Source organism: Peromyscus californicus, unplaced genomic scaffold, assembly GCF_007827085.1.
Source record: "Peromyscus californicus insignis strain IS unplaced genomic scaffold, ASM782708v3 Scaffold_6__1_contigs__length_162567912, whole genome shotgun sequence".
Lineage (NCBI taxonomy): Eukaryota > Metazoa > Chordata > Mammalia > Rodentia > Cricetidae > Peromyscus > Peromyscus californicus.
This window is the reverse complement of record NW_026294584.1, coordinates 106214588-106227903: the sequence shown is the minus strand read 5'-3', so window position 1 is coordinate 106227903 and position 13316 is coordinate 106214588. Positions and strand designations below refer to the sequence as shown.

The window sequence follows — 13316 nt, the reverse complement described above, 5'->3', positions numbered from 1 at the left end:
GGAAGGGAAGGGAGGGAGGGGAAGGGAAGGGGAGGGAGGGAGGGAGGGAGGGAGGGAGGGAAAGAAAGGAAGGAAGGAAGGAAGGAAGGAAGGAAGGAAGGAAGAGAAAAGAGAAAGAGGCACGGCCACAGCTGTAGGGCATCTGCACTAGCTGTACCTGAAGCTGACTGCAAAGCCAAACTTACAATGAGCTAACCCAAGCTAACTCGGACCAGGCTGTCCCGGCACCCAAGTCTTAACAGACATACACGCATGTTCTGTGGAGACAGGGACTTGTGCCTGGCCTCCCAGCTGAAATGAAAATCCCCAAGGATCACTTTGCAACAAGCACTTATCCTTCCCCACCCATATCTCCCAAGCTGTCTCCCTCTGGAGCTCTCCAAAGAACCAATTCCTACCAAACTAGAAGATTCTTCCTGATTCCCAAATTCTCCTCTTATTACCCCAACCTGAGATATATCTTTCCTCTGAAATTGCAGCCTCTAATCCCATCCTATGCTCAAGGTCAAGCCCAAAGGGCTAGGAAGTGGATAAAAGGAGAGTAAGTAGATAGGTAGTGAGTAGATGGTTACATGGATGAGTGGCTGGGTGGGTGGATGGATGGATGGATGGATGATAAGTGGATGGATAAGTGGATGAACAGGTAGATATATGGTTAGTAGGTGGGCGAATTGGTGGGTGTATGGATATATGAGTGGAAGGGTGGATGTATATATGGATACATGGGAGGGTGACTGGGTGGGTGGGTAAATGGATAAGTGAATGAGGGGACAGGTAGCTAGGTGAGTGGATGGGTGGACAGACGGTTTGGTGGGGAGATGAGTGTGTCAGTGGGTGGGTAAGTGGCAAGTTAGGTAAACGAATCAGAAACAAGACAGATGGGTGAAAAGGTGGGTTAATAGATGGATACATGAACTTATCCCAAAAAAATGGATAAGTAAGTAGATGCTGGTGAAGACCATGGGGAGCTGGGTAGGTGGGTTGTTTGTGGGTGGAGGACAGATGGGTGGGAAGGCAGACTGATGGGTGGATCAGTAAGTTGGTGGGTGGTAGTTGAGTGGATGAGGAGTTGGAGGACAGAGGTGGGTGGTGACTGGGTGGGTGAGGAGATGGAGGGTGGAGGTGAGTAGTAGCTGGGTACATCAGCATAGGATGAATGGAGTCATGGGCCAGTGGACAGTGACTGTATGAATGGGAATAAAGAGCCAGGCTTGCCCATGGATGTCACGGACAGACGAGGGAAGTCCTGAGTCAGAGTTCTTCCTTTCCACAATGCAGCCCAGACCAAGCCCCGGGGCTCCACAGCTGGCCAGCACCTCAGACAGCTCCCTGCCCTGGGGACCAGCCCCAGAGCTCAGGCCCTGGAGTCAGACTGGCCTAACTGAGACGCCAGCAGAGTGTGTGTGTCCACAGGTGACAGGCTGTGACTCTCTGAGCTCAGTCCCCTGCCTGTTGCAGGAGAGCACCAATGTCCTCCCAGGAGACTGAGAATGAAATGGAAAGCCTTTTGACAGAGGCCAGAGTGAGACAGCACAGACAGGGCCCCTCAAAATTTCCATCCTATTAAAAGATTGTTTTAAAAATTGCTCCAGGCCTTGAAAATGGAATGTGCCTTCCCCCTCCTCCCATTATAAAACCAGGAAAATCCTGAAATCTAAAGCAGACACAGACAATACAAGAGAAGACCTCCCTGCCCACGCTCCACAATGGCATCAGACGCCAGAAGCCACACAAGGCTGGAAGTCAGTGTGGCTCATCATCTTGCTAGGCAAGAGCTGAAAGAAAATTCAACACGAACATCCCTAGATGCTGAAAAATGAGTAATAAAACCCACCACTGTGGAATCCAAACCTCTGAGAAGGTCTAGCCTATCTGTTTGTGGAGAATGAGGTAGCCTTTGGAGGATGGAGCTGGAGGCAGCATGGTGGCCATTAACATGGTCCCATAGTCTCTCACAGCACTTCTTCTGTCTTTCCTTCTTTCTCAAGGCCTTTCTAGGGGAAGTCTGAAGATTCTTTTCCAGGGTCATGTATGCATATAGAGCCACACATGTGATGGGCTCCCCTCGCCTGGCCACTTTCCACCTCCTCCGAGTACAGGCCAGCTCTCCAGCCCTGGTTGTGGAGCACAGTCACTCTCCCCTCCCCAACATACCCCGCTTCCCTCTGCCCAGAACATACAGCCTTCAGGGTCCTTCAGTGACTGACTAGCACTCTACACCCATCTTCCCCAATTGCCACCACAGCTGGACAGAGATGCCAGCCAAGGAAGAGAGCAGCTGGCCTCTCTGCAACTCCCAAGGGCATTTGCCAAGCAGCAATTTATTGGCACAAACCTGGAATTTGTGTGTTTCTCAAGACTACCAAAAAGCAGGTGGCAGTATGCGAAAACCAGCAAGATCTGGTCCCAGCCGTGGTACAACCGTTAGACCAAGAGTCTGAGAAACCCCACCCTACCTCAAACCCTGTCAAGACAGTCAGCAACCACTACTGAGGGAGAGACAAGGGATCAAGACCAAGCTGGGTGCTCCTGATGATGGGGCTCAATATCCAATGCATGAGTGCTAGGCAACTCAAAGCAGGTGACCCAGGGCCCCAGCAATACTCTCCCCTGCAGAAGAACTCAGCTACTGCAACCTCTCTGCAACCCTGGGGGGATTAGGAGGTAATGTAGAGGCTGAAGAATGCAGTGATTCGCTGCAGAGAACCAGGAGCATTACCTGAGGAACCCAGTCATCTGTACCGCAGAGGACTAAGGGTACTGCCTGTGGAACCCAGGAACAGAGGGTATGTGAATATGTGTGACTCTCCTCTCTCTCTCTCTCTCTCTGTCTCTGTCTCTGTCTCTCTGTTTCTCTGTCTCTCTGTCTCTGTCTCTGTCTCTCTCTCTCTCTCTCTCTCTCTCTCTCTCTCTCTCTCTCTCACACACACACACACACACACACACACACTCACTCACTCTTTACCTTCCTGGCTTATCTCACTGCCCTTAGGATCAGTTCTAAGAATAAGGTCAGACCCAAAGGGACTAGCAAGAAGGTTGCTCAGGGGTCCCAAGGGGTACCTACTGCAATTTTCTCTGATGTGTTTCCTGGTTGAGAGAACCCTAAAACCAGAACTTTCTAGATTTTCTGAATGTTCCCTTGGATAAAATGAAGGGCTAGACATTCAGGCTGGGGGTCACAGGTAAGGGAGAATGGACTCTGGGGGCACCGAGATCTGTAAGCAGGACCACAAGGATCAACAGTGCCACCTCAGCAACCAGAGGAGTGAAAGGTGACAAGAGAGAACCACCAATCAGTGCTACCCACCTGTTCAGCATATGTTTGCGGGGGGGGGGGGGGGGGATACACAGATTGTGACCTTCCTTCCGTCTCCATCTGCCTCTGGGAGGGGTCTGTCAACTCAATCACTCCCCAGGTGGAGACTCTGAGGCTGGACGAGATACCCTGTGGCTAAGGCCAAAGGCAAGTGGCCAGCCAGCCTTCTCCACACATCCCACACACTGTCCGGCCCTCCCCACACTCCAAAGCCTCTTTCCATTTGCAAACCATCCTGGGGCCCCAAAGGTCAGCAGAGCCAGGAATGCTGCCCCAGCTCAAAGATGAGCCAACTGAGGCCCAAAGGGATGAGAGACCTGGGGGGAACCAGGTCTGCCTCAAGCAATGTCCTCTTGTGGACACAGCACTTAGCGCTCAGTGCCCCAGCCCCCACCTCCTAAGGCTCCCACCATCCCCTTGGCCTCTGCCAAATGGTGGGTGGCACCATTTCCTCACCAGCTGGAAGACGTGGGTGGGGACCCTGGCCAAGGACAATACAGTCAGACTCCCACCCTGAGGAAGGAAGTCACCTTCCCCCAGACCTGCACTTTCTCTGCAACAATCAGCCCCCATGCAGAGGCATTTCTGTACGGTTTCCAGGTTACAGTAACTTCAAGAACAATGGCTATAAATGACGCACAGCCTGACCCTCATGGCTCCCTTGGAAAGGACATGCCAAAAGGAGGCCTGTAGCACCCACCACTGAGGACATGGAGGTGGACAGAGCTGGCTCCAGCCCATTCTTCCTCCTTAGGGTGACTGCCAGCAGGCATGCCCTCTCAGAGCCTTGTCAACCTTCCCTACCACCTCAAGAGTTCTGGCCTTGTCCCTCCTGTGTTCAGAGTATTCTGAAGTGCCTGTCACTGGCCCTTTGCCCAAAAATTAGGGGTTCTCCATTCCCGAGTTTCTGTCTACCACCCTCTCATGATCAATCCACTCACCAAGAGGAGCCAGGCTTTCTCAGGGCCCCAGTCTCTCTCATTCTCCCTTCCCATTGAAATGGGGGTCCCACCCTGTCCAGGAAGCTCCCCAGCCCTCCTGAGGCTCAGCTGAAGGTGGCTGCCTCCTGGCTCGCTTCGGAGCCTCTGAACTCCCTGCACCCTCCTCCAGATTGGCTATGCACCTAGACTGTGTGTGCCGCACCCCGAGACTGCCATGAGAGACATCTTCCTCCCTCTGTGCACCGGCCCTGGCAAGGAAGCTTGGGGAGCCAACTCACAAGCCCCAACAACTCCAGCAAGCACCTCCACGGACACCCCCACCAAGTGTCCACTAGATTCTCAACCATCCCTCAGTGTCCACAGCTCCCACTGAAGCCCCCATCCCGCAGTCTCCATTCACCCCTTCAGTTCACAGAGCGCCTCCTCCACTGCCAGCACTGCCAGGTTCTAGCCTGCTGGGAGGGTATAAAGCACAGAGGGGCTTTCAGGCCCCAGGAAGAGACCTGGACTACTGTGGACTCAAATGATACGAGGATTCTGATCTATGGATCAGGGACCCCTTGGGTCTTGTACCAGCTTCCCCTTTCCCTCCGTCTACTTCTGATACAGCAGGAATCCCAGCACACCCACCTTCAGTTGAGCCCAGCATCTCGTCCCTTCTCATTTCCATCATGACCACTTTGGTCCCAGCTCCAACTTCCAACTGGAGTAGAAGGTAGGAGATAACCTGATGGGATGGGGGAGATAACCCTGAAGTCACCTCCAGCCCACTCTCCCGATTGCAGCCACGGGGATCTCGCATTTCAATCAGACTGCACCCTGACCCATCAGAATCCCCTAACAGTGTGGCAGCTCCATGACTATCCACCTTGATAAGCCCCTTCAGTCATGAGGTGGGGAGAGGTCTCATCCTGTAACTGGTTCTGGTCACTTGCTTCTGACAGGCCTCTGTCTTAATGTCTCTCCTGGCAGCAGTACCCAGGGTGTGCACCCTAATGTTAAGCCCACCCTCAGTCCCTGTCCTAGGCAGCCTCATGTGCCCCTCTGCTCACACAGATGTGTGTACCATCTGCCTCCAGTCTGCATCTCCCACCAGATCAAGCTCGATGATGTGGAGGATGTGGCCTGAGTCACTGGGTTATCCTCAGCACTCAGAATCGTTCCACACTCAGTGGTGCTCAGTGAAGACCTACTGAATGAAGGTGCGTCTTCTCTGACAAAACTGAGAGAGGACCACAATACCCACTTCACAGTAAGGAAACTGAGGCCCGGAGGCTGAGTGAGTCAACCGGCCTGAACAAGTGCAATATTTGGACAGTAGAGCTGTGAACCTCATAGGAGGCCAAACGGGATTTTTCTGTACCAGCTTCTCCCCATGCAAGAGTGGGGTCTGAGCCAGCCCCCGGGGCTGAGCTATGTGCCTAAGACCAAATGAGGACACAAGCTCCCCCACCAAATGCCAAATGCCCATTCCAGACAGCCCTCGGGGATTAACCAGGAGTGCACACCCCAGGAAAGGAGGTGAGAGGAAAGGAGGGGGGGGGGAGAGGGGAGGGACTTCCTTTGGCTCACTGGCTGGACTTTGCAAAGCGTGACTTTGGCACCATATAATGTAATCACCGTGGAAACTTTCACAGTTCATGCCAGGGAGAAGTCGATCTGTTCAACGAGGTCATGAACACAGGGATGTGAACACCAGCTCTCACTCACAAGCGAACACCCGTTCACTGAGGGCTTTCAGCTTTGTGTATTGTTTGGAGGTTTATTTTCTGTGTCACTAAGGGTGGCTCCCAGGGCCTTATGCACACTAAGCACTGCTGCTGGCCAACAATTGCAGCCTCTCCTGTGTGTTCTGAGCCTACATCACCGACAGGGCTCAAACCCCCAAATACAACAGGGCACGCAGTGGGGAGTCTCTCCTCTCTTGCACTGTCCCTTCCCAGGTGAGCACATGTCACGCCTTTCCTCTCAGGGTAGTGGCTGCTGCACATGCGGGCCCCCGTAAATGTGCATTCTGTCCTTCCACAAGGCAACATGGCTGCACAAGTGGCAGCTCTTCATTTTCATCTTCCAGCAGAGCTTCTAGATCTTTCCACACAGCCTACCTTCTGTTTGACCAGCACACCTCACAGGAAGCTTGGTGTATACACCACCAGGCCTGGCTCCCCACCTGCCTGCATTTTCTCAAGATGAGGCCTGCCCTGACCCCAGGCCTGGCTCTAAGGAGGGCTCAGGGGCCACATGGCACCATTCTGCAGAGGCACAAAGCCTCTAGAACCCAGACCCATTCGGAGCATCTTGACATGGACCTGCATCTTGGGGCTTCCTGGTTCAAAACTTCCAGGAACTTCTGGGACATGTTGGCACACTCCTTTAACTGGAACACTAGAAAGGCGGAGGTAGGTAGATCTCTGGAAGTTCAAGGCCAACATGGTCTACATAGTGAGTTAAAGCCAGACAGAACTACATAGCAAGACACTGTTTCAAAAAGCAAAATACAACAAACAAACAAACAAACAAAAAACTCCCAGAAAATTTCAAACTCCCTGCTGCACACTTCACACCTTCTCTGTCCCTACAGCCCCCGTCCCCACAAAAGCTCCACCTCTTCCCTTTCTCTCCCTTACAGGCATCAAGGGGAATCCCACACTAGGCCCCTTGCACTAGCTGTTACCATTGCTATCATGTCTCAGTCTCAAAATCCCTCCTCAAAGAGCTCCTTGCCCCAACCCCGAAGCCTAGGCTGCAAGGTAAAAATCTAGGCCAGTCCCTCTACACAAGACTGTCTCAAAACTGAACAACCAAAACACACACACACACACACACACACACACACACAGCCTCCAGGTCCACCTGGGTATGTGTCTGGCTGTCTTTCCCTCCTCGGTATGTTCCCATCTGAATCCCCCCTCTCACCCCTCCAGATAGGAAATCAGCTGCATAGCAACACGCACAGCATCTGCCTCACCCACCCCCAGCCCCCGTGAGATCTGCACCTGTACCTGGCCTGGACAAAACGTTAGACAGCCATCCCTGCTGGTGGCCATGTTAGAGGAGCATCAGGTGACAACTGAAGTTCAAGGTCAGCCCACTAGGAGGCGACTCCTTGATGGACGAATCTTGGCTAGGCAAGGCCCTGAGACCACAGACCCCGGAATGTCTTTTGCTTCTGCTGTGCCTTCACATGTTTGCTGCTGCCATCTTTCTCTGGTATCTGGCATGGTGTGAGTGGGTGTGGGGAGATCCCCACTGCCTGTAATATAGTGTGTTTATCTCATGGAAATATCCTGTTTTGCTGGGCATTTTAACCTGTGGATGATTATGATGATTTCTTCTTAAGCTGTGCTGTCTAATTGATAATAATAATGTTAGTTTAAATAGCATTTTTGGTGATTAAAAATATAAACAAGGAAGTGTCACACAGCTACAACACATAAGTTTTTATTGAGGAGCCATATAGACTATGGCTTAGGTTAATGATTAAGAAAAACAATTGCAGCTGGGCGGTGGTAGCTCACGCCTTTAATCCAGCACTCTCGAGGCAGATGAATCTCTGTGAGTTTGAGGGCAGCCTGGTCTACAAAGTGAGTTTCAGGAAAGGCTCCAAAAGCTACACAGAAAAACCCTGTCTTAAAAAAAAAAGAGGCCGGGCGGTGGTGGCGCACGCCTTTAATCCCAGCACTCGGGAGGCAGAGCCAGGCGGATCTCTGTGAGTTCGAGGCCAGCCTGGGCTACCAAGTGAGTTCCAGGAAAGGCGCAAAGCTACACAGAGAAACCCTGTCTCGAAAAACCAAAAAAAAAAGAAAGAAAGAAAGAGAAAAGAAAAAGAAAAACAGTTGAGTCCCAGTTAACCAAGCTAGATTAAATTCTTTTAACCTTAATGTTGGGAGGTGTGTTCACAGGTTTCAGTGTGCATCACAGCTGAAACAAAGCTTTGAAAATAACTTAAAGTTAGACTAAGATGTTTTTGTCAAATAGCCTTGAGGTCAAAAACCCAAGAAGATAATCTAAAGTTTTAAGAAGGCACATAGTTGAATACAGAACTCTTTAAGTTCAGGGAACAAGAACAAAGCAGGCGAATTATTACTAGATGACTACTTTCCTTGCTAGCATTGGTTGATGACCAAAGGTGATGATTAATTCCTTATACCCATTTTTGCCCTCTATCTCCTGATATAAAAAACTATTGATGAGTGGGTATGTACCCTAAAGATTTAAAGTAGAGCTGACTGATTCTTTTTCATATATAAAAGTTTAGATTTGTGATTCCTTTAAGATTCCTTATAAGATTACCTTTCAAGATAAGTAATAAAGTAATTGGCCTTTTCTTTATAACTGCAAAACTGCAGCCTGCCGGTAAAAGATCTGACTGAGAAAAATATCTTGCTTGCCTACATGGTTGATGTATAACAAGTTCCTTGGGTGTGAATGTATGTGGTGGGTTCTTGGGATAATTTGTTTTTCACCTGTAATATGTAAAATGTTTAATCATGTAAAGGATATGGAAAACATGCTGTTTTGTTACTGTTTGTTTTGTAATCATTGTAATCATTCACTTGAAAAACAGAATGTAACCACATTATAATTTTTATATTGCCTGAAAGATTTTGCTCAGGTATATAAGCTGTAAGAAAATGAATAAAGAAAGAGTTAAAAAAAGCTAGAAGGCAAACATTAAGAATAAGAGTTAAGTAGGATGTACACAAGGTCGACAGTTCAACCTCACATTGGGTGAGAGCAGTCCATGTACCAGAAACACCTGAATTCCACTAGTGTCATGTCATGATTCAGGATTTTAAATTCTGGAAATTGTTGTTGATTTTTTAATTCAGCTGTCCATTCTTGGCTGTGTATATATGGCTTCATCTTAACATCCCGTTCTTCTCCACATCCCTCTGTCAAATGCCAGTTTACTATTGCGAGGCGTGAGCTTAGTTACTCTTCAAGAATAACTGTTTCAGCTGCTGTTCCATTGCACATCAGAAGCCATCGGCCCACTGCCTATTCAGCTGCCTTCGAAGAAAAGGGCACTGTACCTTTTCCAAATTGCGAAGGCCACTTCAGGGATGGTGCCATATTGTCCTGGCCTCAGAAGATGCCTTTTGATAAAGCCATAACCACACTCGTTTTGGCAAGAATCAGTAGTCCTTTGTTTCATGTCCTGTCTGTCCATTTTGTCAGCAGTTGATTCAAGGATACTTTGTTGTCCAGTGGCTAACTTTTGCCACAATGAAAGTTAACTCCATATGCAGTTTCTTCAATGCCCATATTTTCTCTGAAGTAGATTGGTACTGCCAGGAGCCGACATGTCTCATAATCATAACAAAAAAGAAAAATTTTCTAAGTTATTAAAACATTTTAAATGCCATATTCTGTAGATCTCTGAAGGGTTTGAAGATGACCTGTCTAAAATATATCTGCTCAATTTTTAAAACATATCTAATATGACTACAACTTCTATTGTAATGTCTAACTACTAACTTTCGACCTTGTGTACATCCTACTTCACAAATGAGTCTGTCAGATATGCTAAGCCTATAGGCTGAAGATGATGCCCCAACACTGTGGAGAAACCTCAGGTGACTGTCCAGGCAGCTGGCTGTTTCTGTCAACTCACAAATTTTTTGGAAGTTGCTTGCATGCACTTTCTGTTTTTATTTTTGTTAGCTAATATTATTTCCTTCTTGGGTCTCTGAGGGAGTTGAAGATTAGTTAGTTATAGTTGAAGGTTAGTTAGTTATAGTTGAAGATTAATTAGGATAGAAAGTGAATTAGATACATTTTGGACTTAACAAAATAGGATAGATAATGAAATTATTTTCTCTGAATTTGTCAAATACAAATGGACTAGACATTGTTTAGACATTTATTACTTGTATATATTGTATATAGTCATTGTACTTTTGTATATAGTTTTTCTTTTGTTAGTTATAACCTTTTTCTTTTTTTTCCTTTTTATTAAAATAGAAAAGGGGAAAAAAAAAAAAAAAAAAAAAAGAAACAACACAAATGGGGGGGGGGCGTTGGGGGGAAGGTGAGGGGGACGGGAGGGGGGAGAACAAGGGAATCCGTGACCAATATGTAGAACTGAATTGTATTGCAAAATAAATTAAAATAAATTAAAAAAAAAAAAAAAAAAAAAAAAAAAAAAAAAAAAAAAAAAAAAAAAAAAAAAAAAAAAAAAAAAAAAAAGAATAAGAGTTAAAAGGAAAGCATCAAGAATGAGAGAATTAAAATGAGTTAGAAGGAAAATATCAGGAATTAGAAAGTTAGAAGGAAAACATTAAGAATGTGAGAGTTAAAGGAACTAGAAGGGAAACATCAAGAATAAAGATAGAGTTAGAAGGAAAACATCAAGAATGAGAGAAGGGAATCACCAGGAAAATAAAGAATAGAGAATGCAAAAGAAGAATAAAGAAAAGGTCTGAAGGAAATCGTCAAGAGAATATGTGAGTGTCTTTCCCTAACCCTCTCAGATAAAAAAAAAATCTAGTACATGGATTTCCCTTTGGGCCCTGTGCTGCTGGAGGCTGGCCCCCCAGGCAGTGATATGTCCCCATCTCCACCTCCTTACTGCATGCTCACAGGCACTAGAAGATGCCAGAAATCTCTACCATACAAAAGAAAAGACTGAGGCCCAGGGAAGTGGGCAGGCAGTCAAGCTCTAGACCAGCTCCCTAGCAGGAAATCTCCAAACAACACCAAGGAGAGGCCAGTGGCTGCCTGCTCTCCATGTCCTATGAGCCATGGACAGGCAGCCACATGTCACAGGGGTGCTTAGCATACCTACAATCAGCCACATGCAAAGGATGAGTGTGGAAGGCCACCGAAATCTCATCTTAGAATAACCCATTGGCTAGCCCACTCTGAGCCACCCATCCAGCAGCTCCCTGCAGGAACGTGAGCTTGGCTTGCATGGTCTCCTGAGTCCGTCTCTGTGGCTTCTTATTTGCCAAGGCCAGCTGGAGGAATAATACAACAAAATTGCTCATAGCCTAGCTTCTAAATCTAAGGTACAAGGCCAGCAGACGGCCGAGAGGACACACCTGAGCAGTGCCATGGATTTGCCCAGACTTTGTGGTCTCTACCTGGTGCCACAGGAGTCACAGCAAAGGGGATTGTCATGCTCATCAGCCACTAAAGGGTCATGTAGCCAGGCTGTGTGTGATCTTATTCCTGAGCCCTGGGTTCAGCTCCGCCATGATCCTAAGGAGCAGTTTACTTGCCTCTAGTCATGCCAGGAGCATTGATCGAGCACCTACTGTGTGTCAGCAGTAGATGAGACTCAGGAAGCTCCAGAGCCACGGACATCAAGGTCTCCCTTTCTCAGAGTTCAATGCTGGAAGGGCAGAGAGCTTTGTTTGGGGGTGTGAAACCCCCTCTGCCTTGCTGAACTCTCTCTGAGCCCTCCCTTCTCTGTGTGTCAATCAGAACCAGTGTGGCCTATGAGTGGCTCTCAGGATTCCAAGAAGAAAAATGCTATGTGAGGTCTACCTCAGGTCTACCAGTAGCTCTGACCTTCCTCTGGTGAGGACACCAGGCCATCACCCCCATAGACCAGCACAAAATGTCTACCCCATCACCGAGATCCCCTGTAGACCCGAGTCCTGGACACTCCCACCTCTGTAGTAACCAAGGTACTCACTGAAGGCTTCCTGCCATGGCGGAGCCTAGCCTGGGCCCACTCTTGAGGTAGTAATGCATTCGAAGGGCCAAGGCCAAAATAGGTCTCTAAAGGTCAGACAGGAGCCTAGAAGGAAGGCCTGGCGGGGACGGCAACCAGCGGTGTGCCTGGCCCGTCCCTAAGGCTGGCAGGCAATCAGCACTGGTTGAAGCAAGCCACACAAGCATAATGAATCCTGAGCACCGGAGCTTGTGTTTTTCAAGAAAAGACGGAAATCCGGACTTTTCTGTGAAAGCTGCCAGTTAGTAAATGCTGGCAGCTAATTAAATTTTTAAAAACAATAATAGCATATTGAGAGCCAAGCAAAACATACAGAGCCAATCACGGCTGGGGTTGGTGGGTCTGTGCCTCAAGTCAGAGGCTTTCTACATACTAGATGGTGGGGTGGGCGGAAAGTCAAGGGGTAGGTACCCGCCCTTGGCAACACCTCCCATCCTGCCTTTCCTCTTGGGGGTCCTGCACCCCCGCGCTTGGCACCTCGGGAAGGTGAGGCCCAGAGCTCCCGGCATTCCCTCCCAAACATGCATCCGTTCCACTCAGCGCCAAGCCCAGGGAGCCCTCTGCTGTCACCCAAGTCACCCGGCCTCTCCTAGCTCATCACCCTCTGAGCAACATGCACCCACACCACAGACCCCTTTTTGTCTCTCTGGACTGTCCCAGGACACCTGCTGGCTCAGAACAACTTCTGACTGGCCAGAGTGTCCATCATCACAAAGCAGATGGGCAAGATCTCAGGACAGCAGAGGAGGATGGTGTGGGCACCCTTGCCTAGGAGACCAGGATGAAGGAGGTCTCACAAGAGGTTGTGAGACCCCAAGCCCACCCCCTGAAGACTGAACCCCTCCTGTCCCCCCCCCACACACACACACAGCCACCCAGGCCATAGCAAGAGTGAGCCAAGAATAACACCAGCAGCCACCCCCTTCTCCCTAAGCCAAGGCTCCCGCTCACCAGGAGAAACAGAGGTGCTAGGGACCACGATGCTGTCTGTGCACCTGAGTGTGAGGGCCCTCTGTGTCCCCAGGCCTGTGTGAGAGACGTATGTAAAACAGTGGACGGAGATAAGCATGGCACAACAACCGATGTTGGGCCAAACTTGTTCCGGGGTGTCGAAGGCACACGTGTTTAACACGGTCACATTTGCGTGCCTGAGGGATGCCTGAACGACAGGCCGGTGTGTGTGAAAGCATGCCATGAAGAGAGATGTGGGAGAGGTGAGTGTGCACAGCAGCCCCTGCGTGAGAGATTCTGGACTGGGGGTTGGGGTGGCCTGCGCCTCTGCAGAGCTTGCAGTAACTTCTGCTAGTGTGAGTGCGAGTGCGTGTGTGGCAGTGTGTGACTGCGGGTGGGGTGGTGCCAGACTGAGAGGCCC

General features: G+C 49.1%; 1 protein-coding gene across 1 annotated transcript in view; it reads right to left on the bottom strand.

Moving 5' to 3' along the window:
* Window positions 1-13316, bottom strand: part of Fbln2 (fibulin 2) — a 62642-nt gene that overhangs the window by 49070 nt on the left and 256 nt on the right.